The following is a 22,430-nucleotide window of genomic DNA, read 5'->3' as shown; positions in this document are numbered from 1 at the left end:
AGAAGTATTAATCTTGATTGCTTCAGTAGTAGGGACTATACAAATACGCATGGATCCAAGATGGCCGCCACCCCAAGATGGCCGCCAGAACATCATCCACCAAACTTCCAAACAAAGATTAAGCTAAACTCCTACCTGACTAACCCTACCTTCCAGCATGCTATGACTCTTTAGAGGGGTTTTACCCATTTTTTCCCCCAAAACAAGCTCGGCTTAACCCTCGGAGGCTGTAGTTCTTTTAATAAACCAGTCTAGTTATTTTGCAAGATTCTCGTTTGCATTTCCCGCCATAAACCTTTTAAGTATGTCTAAGAAACAAAGACAAATATACAAATAAAGATTTTTTAATAACAAATACCAAATAATATATACAATAAAATAGAGAATAACAAGAATATAAATATAAACAAAGATATTGCCATTGTTTGTCATTGAGAAGGTCAATACTTCTTTTCTTGAGTTGTGGCTTGTTCCCACATAAAAAACCGTGTTACAAACTGAATTCTAAATTAAAAACCAAAAATATTTACCGCCACTTTTACCGCTAATGAAAACCACTCTTTAAATCGTAATTTTGAAGGTAATTGTTCTTGTCTCTAGTGTAAAAAGCATCTTGTTCAAAGTGACATTTTGATTTTCAAAACTTGATATTTTAGTCGAAATCTTTAAATCGTAATTAGCGCCGCGTTTTATTAACAATTTCACGACATCAACGTGGCATTCACTCTAGCGGGGCGTCGGGCCGCCAGCTTTTTTCAGGCACTCTGGTGGTACATGCCTCCATTGATTCAAGAATATCTTGGGCATTTCGGCTCCGAATCGTATCCACGTTGATCGAGCGAACAGCTGTTAAGTTTGAGAAGGACATCGAAGTCAAGGCCTCACTGAAGAGAACATGCTCCAACTGGTGCAGGGTACGCAGAACCTTATGCAGTGGCAGGACTTGTGGGTTTGTACGGGCCATGTCCCATAAAATTCTTCGTTGACCCTTTACCTCCCGAAGGAAGTTACATCCGAGCCACTGTGGAGGGCCTGGTCTTCTTGTTCAGGTCTGTTGGGGGCCCCAGGACTTCTCCTACATTGCGATAGTCCGTTGTATGGACGCAAATGACTATCGCAGTGAAATTCGATGCATGAACCACAACCAACAAGCTTTTGTAAGCGCTTAATTAATCCTGACTAGTCATAGTTTGACAATAAACCATTTTAATTAACTAATCACGAGTAATGTTTTTAATTAACGGCACACGTCAACGCAGTAACACTCTCTTCGCAACGACTAGGGGGAGAGACAGTTTACACTTTGCTCGTGCATTCTGATGGCTGAGCCGACTTCACACAAATTTTACGCAACTTTCAAGAGACCAATGGAAAACACGTCAAATTAAGTCTTGCCGCGGAAGAAGTAGCAGGACTTAACTTAAACTCGATATTCCTTCATTGCAATAGTCAGTTGTGTGGACACAAATGACACTGCAATGAAGGGCGATTCATGAACCTCCTCAACATTAGCCATCAGGATGCATGAAGAAAGCTTACTGATGGCCTGGTCACTCTGTCAGGAGAAGCCGCGATGGAAATTGCGACTTCAGACAAATTTACGCAACTTTTCGTGCAGCCAAATGTAGCAAAGCAGAGATTGTACCGAGAAAAGCTACGTAAATCGAGTACATGAATCGAACTTGGTCTCTTTTCAGGCTATTCCTGAGAAGAGACAGTTGGAATAATCGAACTTGGTCTCTTTTCCTTGGTCTCATTTCCGTTGGAAAATTGAGTTTGGTCTTTACTCACCCAACAAAAGCGGCACGAGTTAAAGCAAGACATCTTTAGTTGGACTTTTAAGAGCATAGCTGAGCAACTGATAACTTTCTTCGCGAAACACGGAGCTTATATACTAAATGACCGAGAGCAGATTTAATATTAAACAAGTTCTCTAGATAAAAAAATTTATTTTTTTACCGACCACACCCTGTAGACCACACCCTATAACGTACTATTAAAGCCGAACGTCTTATATAATAACCGCTTGAAAACAGGTTGAAACCGGCTCAATCTAACCAGGGCGTTGTCTTTTTTATTGGAATCGGGTAAGGTCAATTACCCAACTACGTAGATTTTTCAAGGGTAACGACTTTAAAAGTTTAAGAATTTTTAAAGTTTTTGATAAAAAATAAACGGCGTGTTTTTTAAGATCGTCCATAGCTCAGTGGGTAAAGGCAGGGTTTACTAATGTGATACCCAAAAGGTGGTGAGTTCAAATCCTGGCCAGTCCACCGAGCTATGGACGATCTTTTTATGTATAAAATAAGGTTAGTTTAAGAAATTGGGGTTAGTTGACAAACAGGCGTTAGTCATGAATGACGACTTTTTTTAACTTTAGCGTCTAATACGTGTCTAGATATATATCCAAACAATACCCAATCAAGTTTTAAAAATTATTTGCATCAACCTTTGAACTTGACTAGTGATTTTGAAGTTGGGTTGGCAGAAATCATATTTCCAAATCATTGGGTGAATATAAGCGAAGAGTTTAACAAGTTTGAAATTCAGGTCGTAAGTGACCCAAACCGTGACAACTATGCAGCTGTTAGAGAGCCTGTTGAATATCAAAAAATAGAGATACCTGTCAATCGTTATACCAAGACCAAAGAGTACGAACTGCCTCAAAATTTTGTCGAGCTGTTAAATGATGATGTAAACAGTCATCCGTATTTAAAAGGCAAATTATCTTTTAAATTAGTGAATAAATATAGCAAGTGCTATTGTGCATTAATTTAGCAGAGTGTGGTCTCAATCCACGGACCTCTGGGTTATGGGCCCAGCACGCTTCCACTGCTCCACTCTGCTTACATGATCATAGTATGAACAAACTAACTTATATCAAAATAGCAAGTGCTATTTTGCATTAATTTAGCAGAGCGTGGTTTCGATCCACGGACCTCTGGGTTAAGGGCCCAGCACGCTTCCACTGCGCCACTCTGCTTACATCACCATTATATGAAAAACTAACTGATACCAAAATAGCAAATCCTGTTTTGCATTAAGTTAGCAGAGCGTGGTTTCGATCCACGGACCTCTGGGTTATGGGCCCAGCACGCTTCCACTGCGCCACTCTGCTTACATCACCATTATAAGAAAAACTAACTGATACCAAAATAGCAAATGCTACTTTGCATTAACATAGCAGAGCGTGCTTTCGATCCACGGACCTCTGGGTTATGGGCCCAGCACGCTTCCACTGCGCCACTCTGCTTACATCACCATTATAAGAAAAACTAACCGATACCAAAATAGCAAATGCTACTTTGCATTAACATAGCAGAGCGTGCTTTCGATCCACGGACCTCTGGGTTATGGGCCCAGCACGCTTCCACTGCGCCACTCTGCTTACATCACCATTATAAGAAAAACTAACTGATACCAAAATAGCAAATGCTACTTTGCATTAACATAGCAGAGCGTGCTTTCGATCCACGGACCTCTGGGTTATGGGCCCAGCACGCTTCCACTGCGCCACTCTGCTTACATGACCATGCTATGAACAAAGTAATTTATATCAAAATAGCAAGTGCTATTGTGCATTAATTTAGCAGAGCGTGGTTTCAATCCAAGGACCTCTGGGTTATGGGCCCAGCACGCTTCCACTGCGCCACTCTGCTCACATCACCATTATATGAAAAACTAACTGATACCAAAGTAGCAAATGCTACTTTGCATTAACATAGCAAAGAGTGGTTTCGATCCACGGACCTCTGGGTTATGGGCCCAGCACGCTTCCAATGCGCCACTCTGCTTACATGATCACGGTATGAACAAACTAACTAATATCAAAATAGCAAGTGCTATTTTGCATTAATTTAGCAGAGCGTGGTTTCGATCCACGGACCTCTCGGTTATGGGCCCAGCACGCTTCCACTGCGCCACTCTGCTTACATCACTATTATATGAAAAACTAACTGATACCAAAATAGCCAATGCTACTTTGCATTAACATAGCAGAGCGTCTTTACGAAACACGGACCTCTGGGTTATGGGCCCAGCACGCTTCCACTGCGCCACTCTGCTTACATGATCATAGTATGAACAAACTAACTAATATCAAAATAGCAAGTGCTATTTTGCATTAATTTAGCAGAGCGTGGTTTCGATCCACGGACCTCTGGGTTATGGGCCCAGCACGCTTCCACTGCGCCACTCTGCTTTCATTATCATAGTATGAACAAACTAACTAATATCAAAATAGCAAGTGCTATTTTGCATTAATTAAGCAGAGCGTGGTTTCGATCCACGGACCTCTGGGTTATGGCCCAGCACGCTTCCACTGCGCCACTCTGCTTATATCACCATTATATGAAAAACTAACTGATACCAAAATAGCAAATGCTACTTTGCATTATCATAGCAGAGCGTGGTTTCGATCCACGGACCTCTGGGTTATGGGCCAAGCACGCTTCCACTGCGCCACTCTGCTTACATGATCATGGTATGAACAAACTAACTTATATCAAAATAGCAGGTGCTATTGTGCATTAATTTAGCAGAGTGTGGTCTCAATCCACGGACCTCTGAGTTATGGGCCCAGCACGCTTCCACTGAGCCACTCTGCTTACATCACCATTATATGAAAAACTAACTGATACCAAAATAGCAAATGCTACTTTGCATTAACATAGCAGAGCGTGGTTTCGATCCACGGACCTCTGGGTTATGGGCCCAGCACGCTTCCACTGAGCCACTCTGCTTACATCACCAATATATGAAAAACTAACTGATACCAAAATAGCAAATGCTACTTTGCATTAACATAGCAAAGAGTGGTTTCGATCCACGGACCTCTGGGTTATGGGCCCAGCACGCTTCCACTGCGCCACTCTGCTTACATGATCATGGTATGAACAAACTAACTTATATCAAAATAGCAAGTGATATTGTGCATTAATTTAGCAGAGCGTGGTTTCAATCCACGGACCTCTGGGTTATGGGCCCAGCACGCTTCCACTGCGCCACTCTGCTTACATGATCATGGTATGAACAAACTAACTTATATCAAAATAGCAAGTGATATTTTGCATTAATTTAGCAGAGCGTGGTTTCAATCCACGGACCTCTGGGTTATGGGCCCAGCACGCTTCCACTGCGCCACTCTGCTTACATCACCATTATATGAAAAACTAACTGATACCAAAATAGCAAATGCTACTTTGCATTAACATAGCAGAGCGTGGTTTCGATCCACGGACCTCTGGGTTATGGGCCCAGCACGCTTCCACTGCTCCACTCTGCTTACATCACCATTATACGAAAAACTAACTGATACCAAAATAGCAAATGCTACTTTGCATTAACATAGCAGAGCGTGGTTTTGATCCCCGGACCTCTGGGTTATGGGCCCAGCACGCTTCCACTGCGCCACTCTGCTTACATCACTATTATATGAAAAACTAACTGATACCAAAATAGCCAATGCTACTTTGCATTAACATAGCAGAGCGTCTTTACGATCCACGGACCTCTGGGTTATGGGCCCAGCACGCTTCCACTGCGCCACTCTGCTTACATGATCATAGTATGAACAAACTAACTAATATCAAAATAGCAAGTGCTATTTTGCATTAATTTAGCAGAGCGTGGTTTCGATCCACGGACCTCTGGGTTATGGGCCCAGCACGCTTCCACTGCGCCACTCTGCTTTCATTATCATAGTATGAACAAACTAACTAATATCAAAATAGCAAGTGCTATTTTGCATTAATTTAGCAGAGCGTGGTTTCGATCCACGGACCTCTGGGTTAAGGGCCCAGCACGCTTCCACTGCGCCACTCTGCTTACATCACCATTATATGAAAAACTAACTGATACCAAAATAGCAAATCCTGTTTTGCATTAAGTTAGCAGAGCGTGGTTTCGATCCACGGACCTCTGGGTTATGGGCCCAGCACGCTTCCACTGCGCCACTCTGCTTACATCACCATTATAAGAAAAACTAACTGATACCAAAATAGCAAATGCTACTTTGCATTAACATAGCAGAGCGTGCTTTCGATCCACGGACCTCTGGGTTATGGGCCCAGCACGCTTCCACTGCGCCACTCTGCTTACATCACCATTATAAGAAAAACTAACTGATACCAAAATAGCAAATGCTACTTTGCATTAACATAGCAGAGCGTGCTTTCGATCCACGGACCTCTGGGTTATGGGCCCAGCACGCTTCCACTGCGCCACTCTGCTTACATCACCATTATAAGAAAAACTAACTGATACCAAAATAGCAAATGCTACTTTGCATTAACATAGCAGAGCGTGCTTTCGATCCACGGACCTCTGGGTTATGGGCCCAGCACGCTTCCACTGCGCCACTCTGCTTACATGACCATGCTATGAACAAAGTAATTTATATCAAAATAGCAAGTGCTATTGTGCATTAATTTAGCAGAGCGTGGTTTCAATCCAAGGACCTCTGGGTTATGGGCCCAGCACGCTTCCACTGCGCCACTCTGCTCACATCACCATTATATGAAAAACTAACTGATACCAAAGTAGCAAATGCTACTTTGCATTAACATAGCAAAGAGTGGTTTCGATCCACGGACCTCTGGGTTATGGGCCCAGCACGCTTCCAATGCGCCACTCTGCTTACATGATCACAGTATGAACAAACTAACTAATATCAAAATAGCAAGTGCTATTTTGCATTAATTTAGCAGAGCGTGGTTTCGATCCACGGACCTCTCGGTTATGGGCCCAGCACGCTTCCACTGCGCCACTCTGCTTACATCACTATTATATGAAAAACTAACTGATACCAAAATAGCCAATGCTACTTTGCATTAACATAGCAGAGCGTCTTTACGAAACACGGACCTCTGGGTTATGGGCCCAGCACGCTTCCACTGCGCCACTCTGCTTACATGATCATAGTATGAACAAACTAACTAATATCAAAATAGCAAGTGCTATTTTGCATTAATTTAGCAGAGCGTGGTTTCGATCCACGGACCTCTGGGTTATGGGCCCAGCACGCTTCCACTGCGCCACTCTGCTTTCATTATCATAGTATGAACAAACTAACTAATATCAAAATAGCAAGTGCTATTTTGCATTAATTAAGCAGAGCGTGGTTTCGATCCACGGACCTCTGGGTTATGGCCCAGCACGCTTCCACTGCGCCACTCTGCTTATATCACCATTATATGAAAAACTAACTGATACCAAAATAGCAAATGCTACTTTGCATTATCATAGCAGAGCGTGGTTTCGATCCACGGACCTCTGGGTTATGGGCCAAGCACGCTTCCACTGCGCCACTCTGCTTACATGATCATGGTATGAACAAACTAACTTATATCAAAATAGCAGGTGCTATTGTGCATTAATTTAGCAGAGTGTGGTCTCAATCCACGGACCTCTGAGTTATGGGCCCAGCACGCTTCCACTGAGCCACTCTGCTTACATCACCATTATATGAAAAACTAACTGATACCAAAATAGCAAATGCTACTTTGCATTAACATAGCAGAGCGTGGTTTCGATCCACGGACCTCTGGGTTATGGGCCCAGCACGCTTCCACTGAGCCACTCTGCTTACATCACCAATATATGAAAAACTAACTGATACCAAAATAGCAAATGCTACTTTGCATTAACATAGCAAAGAGTGGTTTCGATCCACGGACCTCTGGGTTATGGGCCCAGCACGCTTCCACTGCGCCACTCTGCTTGTATGATCATGGTATGAACAAACTAACTTATATCAAAATAGCAAGTGATATTGTGCATTAATTTAGCAGAGCGTGGTTTCAATCCACGGACCTCTGGGTTATGGGCCCAGCACGCTTCCACTGCGCCACTCTGCTTACATGATCATGGTATGAACAAACTAACTTATATCAAAATAGCAAGTGATATTTTGCATTAATTTAGCAGAGCGTGGTTTCAATCCACGGACCTCTGGGTTATGGGCCCAGCACGCTTCCACTGCGCCACTCTGCTTACATCACCATTATATGAAAAACTAACTGATACCAAAATAGCAAATGCTACTTTGCATTAACATAGCAGAGCGTGGTTTCGATCCACGGACCTCTGGGTTATGGGCCCAGCACGCTTCCACTGCTCCACTCTGCTTACATCACCATTATATGAAAAACTAACTGATACCAAAATAGCAAATGCTACTTTGCATTAACATAGCAGAGCGTGGTTTTGATCCCCGGACCTCTGGGTTATGGGCCCAGCACGCTTCCACTGCGCCACTCTGCTTACATCACTATTATATGAAAAACTAACTGATACCAAAATAGCCAATGCTACTTTGCATTAACATAGCAGAGCGTCTTTACGATCCACGGACCTCTGGGTTATGGGCCCAGCACGCTTCCACTGCGCCACTCTGCTTACATGATCATAGTATGAACAAACTAACTAATATCAAAATAGCAAGTGCTATTTTGCATTAATTTAGCAGAGCGTGGTTTCGATCCACGGACCTCTGGGTTATGGGCCCAGCACGCTTCCACTGCGCCACTCTGCTTTCATTATCATAGTATGAACAAACTAACTAATATCAAAATAGCAAGTGCTATTTTGCATTAATTAAGCAGAGCGTGGTTTCGATCCACGGCCCTCTGGGTTATGGCCCAGCACGCTTCCACTGCGCCACTCTGCTTATATCACCATTATATGAAAAACTAACTGATACCAAAATAGCAAATGCTACTTTGCATTATCATAGCAGAGCGTGGTTTCGATCCACGGACCTCTGGGTTATGGGCCCAGCACGCTTCCACTGCGCCACTCTGCTTACATGATCATAGTATGAACAAACTAACTAATATCAAAATAGCAAGTGCTATTTTGCATTAATTTAGCAGAGCGTGGTTTCGATCCACGGACCTCTGGGTTATGGGCCCAGCACGCTTCCACTGCTCCACTCTGCTTACATCACCATTATATGAAAAACTAACTGATACCAAAATAGCAAATGCTACTTTGCATTAACATAGCAGAGCGTGGTTTTGATCCCCGGACCTCTGGGTTATGGGCCCAGCACGCTTCCACTGCGCCACTGTGCTTACATCACTATTATATGAAAAACTAACTGATACCAAAATAGCCAATGCTACTTTGCATTAACATAGCAGAGCGTCTTTACGATCCACGGACCTCTGGGTTATGGGCCCAGCACGCTTCCACTGCGCCACTCTGCTTACATGATCATAGTATGAACAAACTAACTAATATCAAAATAGCAAGTGCTATTTTGCATTAATTTAGCAGAGCGTGGTTTCGATCCACGGACCTCTGGGTTATGGGCCCAGCACGCTTCCACTGCGCCACTCTGCTTACATTATCATAGTATGAACAAACTAACTAATATCAAAATAGCAAGTGCTATTTTGCATTAATTAAGCAGAGCGTGGTTTCGATCCACGGACCTCTGGGTTATGGCCCAGCACGCTTCCACTGCGCCACTCTGCTTATATCACCATTATATGAAAAACTAACTGATACCAAAATAGCCAATGCTACTTTGCATTAACATAGCAGAGCGTCTTTACGATCCACGGACCTCTGGGTTATGGGCCCAGCACGCTTCCACTGCGCCACTCTGCTTACATGATCATAGTATGAACAAACTAACTAATATCAAAATAGCAAGTGCTATTTTGCATTAATTTAGCAGAGCGTGGTTTCGATCCACGGACCTCTGGGTTATGGGCCCAGCACGCTTCCACTGCGCCACTCTGCTTACATTATCATAGTATGAACAAACTAACTAATATCAAAATAGCAAGTGCTATTTTGCATTAATTAAGCAGAGCGTGGTTTCGATCCACGGACCTCTGGGTTATGGCCCAGCACGCTTCCACTGCGCCACTCTGCTTATATCACCATTATATGAAAAACTAACTGATACCAAAATAGCAAATGCTACTTTGCATTATCATAGCAGAGCGTGGTTTCGATCCCCGGACCTCTGGGTTATGGGCCCAGCACGCTTCCACTGCGCCACTCTGCTTACATCACTATTATATGAAAAACTAACTGATACCAAAATAGCCAATGCTACTTTGCATTAACATAGCAGAGCGTCTTTACGATCCACGGACCTCTGGGTTATGGGCCCAGCACGCTTCCACTGCGCCACTCTGCTTACATGATCATAGTATGAACAAACTAACTAATATCAAAATAGCAAGTGCTATTTTGCATTAATTTAGCAGAGCGTGGTTTCGATCCACGGACCTCTGGGTTATGGGCCCAGCACGCTTCCACTGCGCCACTCTGCTTTCATTATCATAGTATGAACAAACTAACTAATATCAAAATAGCAAGTGCTATTTTGCATTAATTAAGCAGAGCGTGGTTTCGATCCACGGCCCTCTGGGTTATGGCCCAGCACGCTTCCACTGCGCCACTCAGCTTATATCACCATTATATGAAAAAATAACTGATACCAAAATAGCAAATGCTACTTTGCATTATCATAGCAGAGCGTGGTTTCGATCCACGGACCTCTGGGTTATGGGCCCAGCACGCTTCCACTGCGCCACTCTGCTTACATGATCATAGTATGAACAAACTAACTAATATCAAAATAGCAAGTGCTATTTTGCATTAATTTAGCAGAGCGTGGTTTCGATCCACGGACCTCTGGGTTATGGGCCCAGCACGCTTCCACTGCTCCACTCTGCTTACATCACCATTATATGAAAAACTAACTGATACCAAAATAGCAAATGCTACTTTGCATTAACATAGCAGAGCGTGGTTTTGATCCCCGGACCTCTGGGTTATGGGCCCAGCACGCTTCCACTGCGCCACTGTGCTTACATAACTATTATATGAAAAACTAACTGATACCAAAATAGCCAATGCTACTTTGCATTAACATAGCAGAGCGTCTTTACGATCCACGGACCTCTGGGTTATGGGCCCAGCACGCTTCCACTGCGCCACTCTGCTTACATGATCATAGTATGAACAAACTAACTAATATCAAAATAGCAAGTGCTATTTTGCATTAATTTAGCAGAGCGTGGTTTCGATCCACGGACCTCTGGGTTATGGGCCCAGCACGCTTCCACTGCGCCACTCTGCTTACATTATCATAGTATGAACAAACTAACTAATATCAAAATAGCAAGTGCTATTTTGCATTAATTAAGCAGAGCGTGGTTTCGATCCACGGACCTCTGGGTTATGGCCCAGCACGCTTCCACTGCGCCACTCTGCTTATATCACCATTATATGAAAAACTAACTGATACCAAAATAGCCAATGCTACTTTGCATTAACATAGCAGAGCGTCTTTACGATCCACGGACCTCTGGGTTATGGGCCCAGCACGCTTCCACTGCGCCACTCTGCTTACATGATCATAGTATGAACAAACTAACTAATATCAAAATAGCAAGTGCTATTTTGCATTAATTTAGCAGAGCGTGGTTTCGATCCACGGACCTCTGGGTTATGGGCCCAGCACGCTTCCACTGCGCCACTCTGCTTACATTATCATAGTATGAACAAACTAACTAATATCAAAATAGCAAGTGCTATTTTGCATTAATTAAGCAGAGCGTGGTTTCGATCCACGGACCTCTGGGTTATGGCCCAGCACGCTTCCACTGCGCCACTCTGCTTATATCACCATTATATGAAAAACTAACTGATACCAAAATAGCAAATGCTACTTTGCATTATCATAGCAGAGCGTGGTTTCGATCCACGGACCTCTGGGTTATGGGCCAAGCACGCTTCCACTGCGCCACTCTGCTTACATTATCATAGTATGAACAAACTAACTAATATCAAAATAGCAAGTGCTATTTTGCATTAATTAAGCAGAGCGTGGTTTCGATCCACGGACCTCTGGGTTATGGCCCAGCACGCTTCCACTGCGCCACTCTGCTTATATCACCATTATATGAAAAACTAACTGATACTAAAATAGCAAATGCTACTTTGCATTATCATAGCAGAGCGTGGTTTCGATCCACGGACCTCTGGGTTATGGGCCAAGCACGCTTCCACTGCGCCACTCTGCTTACATGATCATGGTATGAACAAACTAACTTATATCAAAATAGCAAGTGATATTGTGCATTAATTTAGCAGAGCGTGGTTTCAATCCACGGACCTCTGGGTTATAGGCCCAGCACGCTTCCACTGCGCCACTCTGCTTACATGATCATGGTATGAACAAACTAACTTATATCAAAATAGCAAGTGATATTTTGCATTAATTTAGCAGAGCGTGGTTTCAATCCACGGACCTCTGGGTTATGGGCCCAGCACGCTTCCACTGCGCCACTCTGCTTACATCACCATTATATGAAAAACTAACTGATACCAAAATAGCAAATGCTACTTTGCATTAACATAGCAGAGCGTGGTTTCGATCCACGGACCTCTGGGTTATGGGCCCAGCACGCTTCCACTGCTCCACTCTGCTTACATCACCATTATATGAAAAACTAACTGATACCAAAATAGCAAATGCTACTTTGCATTAACATAGCAGAGCGTGGTTTTGATCCCCGGACCTCTGGGTTATGGGCCCAGCACGCTTCCACTGCGACACTCTGCTTACATCACTATTATATGAAAAACTAACTGATACCAAAATAGCCAATGCTACTTTGCATTAACATAGCAGAGCGTCTTTACGATCCACGGACCTCTGGGTTATGGGCCCAGCACGCTTCCACTGCGCCACTCTGCTTACATGATCATAGTATGAACAAACTAACTAATATCAAAATAGCAAGTGCTATTTTGCATTAATTTAGCAGAGCGTGGTTTCGATCCACGGACCTCTGGGTTATGGGCCCAGCACGCTTCCACTGCGCCCCTCTGCTTACATTATCATAGTATGAACAAACTAACTAATATCAAAATAGCAAGTGCTATTTTACATTAATTAAGCAGAGCGTGGTTTCGATCCACGGACCTCTGGGTTATGGCCCAGCACGCTTCCACTGCGCCACTCTGCTTATATCACCATTATATGAAAAACTAACTGATACCAAAATAGCCAATGCTACTTTGCATTAACATAGCAGAGCGTCTTTACGATCCACGGACCTCTGGGTTATGGGCCCAGCACGCTTCCACTGCGCCACTCTGCTTACATGATCATAGTATGAACAAACTAACTAATATCAAAATAGCAAGTGCTATTTTGCATTAATTTAGCAGAGCGTGGTTTCGATCCACGGACCTCTGGGTTATGGGCCCAGCACGCTTCCACTGCGCCACTCTGCTTACATTATCATAGTATGAACAAACTAACTAATATCAAAATAGCAAGTGCTATTTTGCATTAATTAAGCAGAGCGTGGTTTCGATCCACGGACCTCTGGGTTATGGCCCAGCACGCTTCCACTGCGCCACTCTGCTTATATCACCATTATATGAAAAACTAACTGATACCAAAATAGCAAATGCTACTTTGCATTATCATAGCAGAGCGTGGTTTCGATCCACGGACCTCTGGGTTATGGGCCAAGCACGCTTCCACTGCGCCACTCTGCTTACATTATCATAGTATGAACAAACTAACTAATATCAAAATAGCAAGTGCTATTTTGCATTAATTAAGCAGAGCGTGGTTTCGATCCACGGACCTCTGGGTTATGGCCCAGCACGCTTCCACTGCGCCACTCTGGTTATATCACCATTATATGAAAAACTAACTGATACTAAAATAGCAAATGCTACTTTGCATTATCATAGCAGAGCGTGGTTTCGATCCACGGACCTCTGGGTTATGGGCCAAGCACGCTTCCACTGCGCCACTCTGCTTACATGATCATAGTATGAACAAACTAACTTATATCAAAATAGCAAGTGCTATTGTGCATTAATTTAGCAGAGTGTGGTCTCAATCCATGGACCTCTGAGTTATGGGCCCAGCACGCTTCCACTGCGCCACTCTGCTTACATCACCATTATATGAAAAACTAACTGATACCAAAATAGCAAATGCTACTTTGCATTAACATAGCAGAGCGTGGTTTCGATCCACGGACCTCTGGGTTATGGGCCCAGCACGCTTCCACTGCTCCACTCTGCTTACATCACCATTATATGAAAAACTAACTGATACCAAAATAGCAAATGCTACTTTGCATTAACATAGCAGAGCGTGGTTTTGATCCCCGGACCTCTGGGTTATGGGCCCAGCACGCTTCCACTGCGCCACTCTGCTTACATCACTATTATATGAAAAACTAACTGATACCAAAATAGCCAATGCTACTTTGCATTAACATAGCAGAGCGTCTTTACGATCCACGGACCTCTGGGTTATGGGCCCAGCACGCTTCCACTGCGCCACTCTGCTTACATGATCATAGTATGAACAAACTAACTAATATCAAAATAGCAAGTGCTATTTTGCATTAATTTAGCAGAGCGTGGTTTCGATCCACGGACCTCTGGGTTATGGGCCCAGCACGCTTCCACTGCGCCCCTCTGCTTACATTATCATAGTATGAACAAACTAACTAATATCAAAATAGCAAGTGCTATTTTGCATTAATTAAGCAGAGCGTGGTTTCGATCCACGGACCTCTGGGTTATGGCCCAGCACGCTTCCACTGCGCCACTCTGCTTATATCACCATTATATGAAAAACTAACTGATACCAAAATAGCCAATGCTACTTTGCATTAACATAGCAGAGCGTCTTTACGATCCACGGACCTCTGGGTTATGGGCCCAGCACGCTTCCACTGCGCCACTCTGCTTACATGATCATAGTATGAACAAACTAACTAATATCAAAATAGCAAGTGCTATTTTGCATTAATTTAGCAGAGCGTGGTTTCGATCCACGGACCTCTGGGTTATGGGCCCAGCACGCTTCCACTGCGCCACTCTGCTTACATTATCATAGTATGAACAAACTAACTAATATCAAAATAGCAAGTGCTATTTTGCATTAATTAAGCAGAGCGTGGTTTCGATCCACGGACCTCTGGGTTATGGCCCAGCACGCTTCCACTGCGCCACTCTGCTTATATCACCATTATATGAAAAACTAACTGATACCAAAATAGCAAATGCTACTTTGCATTATCATAGCAGAGCGTGGTTTCGATCCACGGACCTCTGGGTTATGGGCCAAGCACGCTTCCACTGCGCCACTCTGCTTACATTATCATAGTATGAACAAACTAACTAATATCAAAATAGCAAGTGCTATTTTGCATTAATTAAGCAGAGCGTGGTTTCGATCCACGGACCTCTGGGTTATGGCCCAGCACGCTTCCACTGCGCCACTCTGCTTATATCACCATTATATGAAAAACTAACTGATACTAAAATAGCAAATGCTACTTTGCATTATCATAGCAGAGCGTGGTTTCGATCCACGGACCTCTGGGTTATGGGCCAAGCACGCTTCCACTGCGCCACTCTGCTTACATGATCATAGTATGAACAAACTAACTTATATCAAAATAGCAAGTGCTATTGTGCATTAATTTAGCAGAGTGTGGTCTCAATCCACGGACCTCTGAGTTATGGGCCCAGCACGCTTCCACTGCGCCACTCTGCTTACATGATCATGGTATGAACAAACTAACTTATATCAAAATAGCAAGTGATATTGTGCATTAATTTAGCAGAGCGTGGTTTCGATCCACGGACCTCTGGGTTATGGGCCCAGCACGCTTCCACTGCGCCACTCTGCTTAAATGATCATGGTATGAACAAACTAACTTATATCAAAATAGCAAGTGATATTTTGCATTAATTTAGCAGAGCGTGGTTTCAATCCACGGACCTCTGGGTTATGGGCCCAGCACGCTTCCACTGCGCCACTCTGCTTACATCACCATTATATGAAAAACTAACTGATACCAAAATAGCAAATGCTACTTTGCATTAACATAGCAGAGCGTGGTTTCGATCCACGGACCTCTGGGTTATGGGCCCAGCACGCTTCCACTGCTCCACTCTGCTTACATCACCATTATATGAAAAACTAACTGATACCAAAATAGCAAATGCTACTTTGCATTAACATAGCAGAGCGTGGTTTTGATCCCCGGACCTCTGGGTTATGGGCCCAGCACGCTTCCACTGCGCCACTCGGCTTACATGTGCATGGTATGAACAAACTAACTTATATCAAAATAGCAAGTGATATTGTGCATTAATTTAGCAGAGCGTGGTTTCAATCCACGGACCTCTGGGTTATGGGCCCAGCACGCTTCCACTGCGCCACTCTGCTTACATGATCATAGTATGAACAAACTAACTAATATCAAAATAGCAAGTGCTATTTTGCATTAATTTAGCAGAGCGTGGTTTCGATCCACGGACCTCTGGGTTATGGGCCCAGCACGCTTCCACTGCACCACTCTGCTTACATTATCATAGTATGAACAAACTAACTAATATCAAAATAGCAAGTGCTATTTTGCATTAATTAAGCAGAGCGTGGTTTCGATCCACGGACCTCTGGGTTATGGGCCCAGCACGCTTCCACTGCGCCACTCTACTTACATCACCATTATATGAAAAACTAACTGATACCAAAATAGCAAATGCTACTTTGCATTAACATAGCAAAGAGTGGTTTCGATCCACGGACCTCTGGGTTATGGGCCCAGCACGCTTCCACTGCGACACTCTGCTTACATTTTCATAGTATGAACAAACTAACTAATATCAAAATAGCAAGTGCTATTTTGCATTAATTAAGCAGAGCGTGGTTTCGATCCACGGACCTCTGGGTTATGGCCCAGCACGCTTCCACTGCGCCACTCTGCTTATATCACCATTATATGAAAAACTAACTGATACCAAAATAGCAAATGCTACTTTGCATAATCATAGCAGAGCGTGGTTTCGATCCACGGACCTCTGGGTTATGGGCCAAGCACGCTTCCACTGCGCCACTCTGCTTACGTGATCATGGTATGAACAAACTAACTTATATCAAAATAGCAAGTGCTATTGTGCAATAATTTAGCAGAGTGTGATCTCAATCCACGGACCTCTGAGTTATGGGCCCAGCACGCTTCCACTGAGCCACTCTGCTTACATCACCATTATATGAAAAACTAACTGATAACAAAATAGCAAATGCTACTTTGCATTAACATAGCAAAGAGTGGTTTCGATCCACGGACCTCTGGGTTATGGGCCCAGCACGCTTCCACTGCGCCACTCTGCTTACATGATCATGGTATGAACAAACTAACTTATATCAAAATAGCAAGTGATATTGTGCATTAATTTAGCAGAGCGTGGTTTCAATCCACGGACCTCTGGGTTATGGGCCCAGCACGCTTCCACTGCGCCACTCTGCTTATATCACCATTATATGAAAAACTAACTGATACCAAAATAGCAAATGCTACTTTGCATTAACATAGCAGAGCGTGGTTTTGATCCACGGACCTCTGGGTTATGGGCCCAGCACGCTTCCACTGCGCCACTCGGCTTACATGATCATGGTATGAACAAACTAACTTATATCAAAATAGCAAGTGATATTGTGCATTAATTTAGCAGAGCGTGGTTTCAATCCACGGACCTCTGGGTTATGGGCCCAGCACGCTTCCACTGCACCACTCTGCTTACATTATCATAGTATGAACAAACTAACTAATATCAAAATAGCAAGTGCTATTTTGCATTAATTAAGCAGAGCGTGGTTTCGATCCACGGACCTCTGGGTTATGGGCCCAGCACGCTTCCACTGCGCCACTCTACTTACATCACCATTATATGAAAAACTAACTGATACCAAAATAGCAAATGCTACTTTGCATTAACATAGCAAAGAGTGGTTTCGATCCACGGACCTCTGGGTTATGGGCCCAGCACGCTTCCACTGCGCCACTCTGCTTACATTATCATAGTATGAACAAACTAACTAATATCAAAATAGCAAGTGCTATTTTGCATTAATTAAGCAGAGCGTGGTTTCGATCCACGGACCTCTGGGTTATGGCCCAGCACGCTTCCACTGCGCCACTCTGCTTATATCACCATTATATGAAAAACTAACTGATACCAAAATAGCAAATGCTACTTTGCATTATCATAGCAGAGCGTGGTTTCGATCCACGGACCTCTGGGTTATGGGCCAAGCACGCTTCCACTGCGCCACTCTGCTTACATTATCATAGTATGAACAAACTAACTAATATCAAAATAGCAAGTGCTATTTTGCATTAATTAAGCAGAGCGTGGTTTCGATCCACGGACCTCTGGGTTATGGCCCAGCACGCTTCCACTGCGCCACTCTGCTTATATCACCATTATATGAAAAACTAACTGATACTAAAATAGCAAATGCTACTTTGCATTATCATAGCAGAGCGTGGTTTCGATCCACGGACCTCTGGGTTATGGGCCAAGCACGCTTCCACTGCGCCACTCTGCTTACATGATCATAGTATGAACAAACTAACTTATATCAAAATAGCAAGTGCTATTGTGCATTAATTTAGCAGAGTGTGGTCTCAATCCACGGACCTCTGAGTTATGGGCCCAGCACGCTTCCACTGCGCCACTCTGCTTACATCACCATTATATGAAAAACTAACTGATACCAAAATAGCAAATGCTACTTTGCATTAACATAGCAGAGCGTGGTTTCGATCCACGGACCTCTGGGTTATGGGCCCAGCACGCTTCCACTGCTCCACTCTGCTTACATCACCATTATATGAAAAACTAACTGATACCAAAATAGCAAATGCTACTTTGCATTAACATAGCAGAGCGTGGTTTTGATCCCCGGACCTCTGGGTTATGGGCCCAGCACGCTTCCACTGCGCCACTCTGCTTACATCACTATTATATGAAAAACTAACTGATACCAAAATAGCCAATGCTACTTTGCATTAACATAGCAGAGCGTCTTTACGATCCACGGACCTCTGGGTTATGGGCCCAGCACGCTTCCACTGCGCCACTCTGCTTACATGATCATAGTATGAACAAACTAACTAATATCAAAATAGCAAGTGCTATTTTGCATTAATTTAGCAGAGCGTGGTTTCGATCCACGGACCTCTGGGTTATGGGCCCAGCACGCTTCCACTGCGCCCCTCTGCTTACATTATCATAGTATGAACAAACTAACTAATATCAAAATAGCAAGTGCTATTTTGCATTAATTAAGCAGAGCGTGGTTTCGATCCACGGACCTCTGGGTTATGGCCCAGCACGCTTCCACTGCGCCACTCTGCTTATATCACCATTATATGAAAAACTAACTGATACCAAAATAGCCAATGCTACTTTGCATTAACATAGCAGAGCGTCTTTACGATCCACGGACCTCTGGGTTATGGGCCCAGCACGCTTCCACTGCGCCACTCTGCTTACATGATCATAGTATGAACAAACTAACTAATATCAAAATAGCAAGTGCTATTTTGCATTAATTTAGCAGAGCGTGGTTTCGATCCACGGACCTCTGGGTTATGGGCCCAGCACGCTTCCACTGCGCCACTCTGCTTACATTATCATAGTATGAACAAACTAACTAATATCAAAATAGCAAGTGCTATTTTGCATTAATTAAGCAGAGCGTGGTTTCGATCCACGGACCTCTGGGTTATGGCCCAGCACGCTTCCACTGCGCCACTCTGCTTATATCACCATTATATGAAAAACTAACTGATACCAAAATAGCAAATGCTACTTTGCATTATCATAGCAGAGCGTGGTTTCGATCCACGGACCTCTGGGTTATGGGCCAAGCACGCTTCCACTGCGCCACTCTGCTTACATTATCATAGTATGAACAAACTAACTAATATCAAAATAGCAAGTGCTATTTTGCATTAATTAAGCAGAGCGTGGTTTCGATCCACGGACCTCTGGGTTATGGCCCAGCACGCTTCCACTGCGCCACTCTGCTTATATCACCATTATATGAAAAACTAACTGATACTAAAATAGCAAATGCTACTTTGCATTATCATAGCAGAGCGTGGTTTCGATCCACGGACCTCTGGGTTATGGGCCAAGCACGCTTCCACTGCGCCACTCTGCTTACATGATCATAGTATGAACAAACTAACTTATATCAAAATAGCAAGTGCTATTGTGCATTAATTTAGCAGAGTGTGGTCTCAATCCACGGACCTCTGAGTTATGGGCCCAGCACGCTTCCACTGCGCCACTCTGCTTACATGATCATGGTATGAACAAACTAACTTATATCAAAATAGCAAGTGATATTGTGCATTAATTTAGCAGAGCGTGGTTTCGATCCACGGACCTCTGGGTTATGGGCCCAGCACGCTTCCACTGCGCCACTCTGCTTACATGATCATGGTATGAACAAACTAACTTATATCAAAATAGCAAGTGATATTTTGCATTAATTTAGCAGAGCGTGGTTTCAATCCACGGACCTCTGGGTTATGGGCCCAGCACGCTTCCACTGCGCCACTCTGCTTACATCACCATTATATGAAAAACTAACTGATACCAAAATAGCAAATGCTACTTTGCATTAACATAGCAGAGCGTGGTTTCGATCCACGGACCTCTGGGTTATGGGCCCAGCACGCTTCCACTGCTCCACTCTGCTTACATCACCATTATATGAAAAACTAACTGATACCAAAATAGCAAATGCTACTTTGCATTAACATAGCAGAGCGTGGTTTTGATCCCCGGACCTCTGGGTTATGGGCCCAGCACGCTTCCACTGCGCCACTCGGCTTACATGTGCATGGTATGAACAAACTAACTTATATCAAAATAGCAAGTGATATTGTGCATTAATTTAGCAGAGCGTGGTTTCAATCCACGGACCTCTGGGTTATGGGCCCAGCACGCTTCCACTGCGCCACTCTGCTTACATGATCATAGTATGAACAAACTAACTAATATCAAAATAGCAAGTGCTATTTTGCATTAATTTAGCAGAGCGTGGTTTCGATCCACGGACCTCTGGGTTATGGGCCCAGCACGCTTCCACTGCACCACTCTGCTTACATTATCATAGTATGAACAAACTAACTAATATCAAAATAGCAAGTGCTATTTTGCATTAATTAAGCAGAGCGTGGTTTCGATCCACGGACCTCTGGGTTATGGGCCCAGCACGCTTCCACTGCGCCACTCTACTTACATCACCATTATATGAAAAACTAACTGATACCAAAATAGCAAATGCTACTTTGCATTAACATAGCAAAGAGTGGTTTCGATCCACGGACCTCTGGGTTATGGGCCCAGCACGCTTCCACTGCGCCACTCTGCTTACATTTTCATAGTATGAACAAACTAACTAATATCAAAATAGCAAGTGCTATTTTGCATTAATTAAGCAGAGCGTGGTTTCGATCCACGGACCTCTGGGTTATGGCCCAGCACGCTTCCACTGCGCCACTCTGCTTATATCACCATTATATGAAAAACTAACTGATACCAAAATAGCAAATGCTACTTTGCATAATCATAGCAGAGCGTGGTTTCGATCCACGGACCTCTGGGTTATGGGCCAAGCACGCTTCCACTGCGCCACTCTGCTTACGTGATCATGGTATGAACAAACTAACTTATATCAAAATAGCAAGTGCTATTGTGCATTAATTTAGCAGAGTGTGATCTCAATCCACGGACCTCTGAGTTATGGGCCCAGCACGCTTCCACTGAGCCACTCTGCTTACATCACCATTATATGAAAAACTAACTGATAACAAAATAGCAAATGCTACTTTGCATTAACATAGCAAAGAGTGGTTTCGATCCACGGACCTCTGGGTTATGGGCCCAGCACGCTTCCACTGCGCCACTCTGCTTACATCACCATTATATGAAAAACTAACTGATACCAAAATAGCAAATGCTACTTTGCATTAACATAGCAGAGCGTGGTTTCGATCCACGGACCTCTGGGTTATGGGCCCAGCACGCTTCCACTGCTCCACTCTGCTTACATCACCATTATATGAAAAACTAACTGATACCAAAATAGCAAATGCTACTTTGCATTAACATAGCAGAGCGTGGTTTTGATCCCCGGACCTCTGGGTTATGGGCCCAGCACGCTTCCACTGCGCCACTCGGCTTACATGTGCATGGTATGAACAAACTAACTTATATCAAAATAGCAAGTGATATTGTGCATTAATTTAGCAGAGCGTGGTTTCAATCCACGGACCTCTGGGTTATGGGCCCAGCACGCTTCCACTGCGCCACTCTGCTTACATGATCATAGTATGAACAAACTAACTAATATCAAAATAGCAAGTGCTATTTTGCATTAATTTAGCAGAGCGTGGTTTCGATCCACGGACCTCTGGGTTATGGGCCCAGCACGCTTCCACTGCACCACTCTGCTTACATTATCATAGTATGAACAAACTAACTAATATCAAAATAGCAAGTGCTATTTTGCATTAATTAAGCAGAGCGTGGTTTCGATCCACGGA

The 22,430-nt window shown here is 43.7% G+C and overlaps 3 non-coding genes across 3 annotated transcripts; all 3 read right to left on the bottom strand.

Annotated features, from left to right (window-relative positions):
• Window positions 1–2,911: 2,911 nt before the first annotated feature.
• Window positions 2,912–2,983, bottom strand: TRNAK-CUU (transfer RNA lysine (anticodon CUU)). Its single transcript has one exon. It is a non-coding gene; the product is annotated as a tRNA-Lys (tRNA).
• Window positions 2,984–5,754: 2,771 nt separating this feature from the next.
• On the bottom strand, window positions 5,755–5,826 carry TRNAK-CUU (transfer RNA lysine (anticodon CUU)). Its single transcript has one exon. It is a non-coding gene; the product is annotated as a tRNA-Lys (tRNA).
• A 6,288-nt stretch (window positions 5,827–12,114) lies between these two features.
• On the bottom strand, window positions 12,115–12,186 carry TRNAI-UAU (transfer RNA isoleucine (anticodon UAU)). The gene has a single exon. It is a non-coding gene; the product is annotated as a tRNA-Ile (tRNA).
• Between the last annotated feature and the right edge of the window lie 10,244 nt (window positions 12,187–22,430).

This window comes from Phalangium opilio, unplaced genomic scaffold, assembly GCF_054372755.1.
Source record: "Phalangium opilio isolate 3A_F unplaced genomic scaffold, DU_Popi_V2 ptg000060l_1, whole genome shotgun sequence".
Classification (NCBI taxonomy): Eukaryota; Metazoa; Arthropoda; class Arachnida; order Opiliones; family Phalangiidae; genus Phalangium; species Phalangium opilio.
Note: the sequence above shows the minus strand (reverse complement) of the source record. Positions and strands in the feature narration are given on the sequence as shown.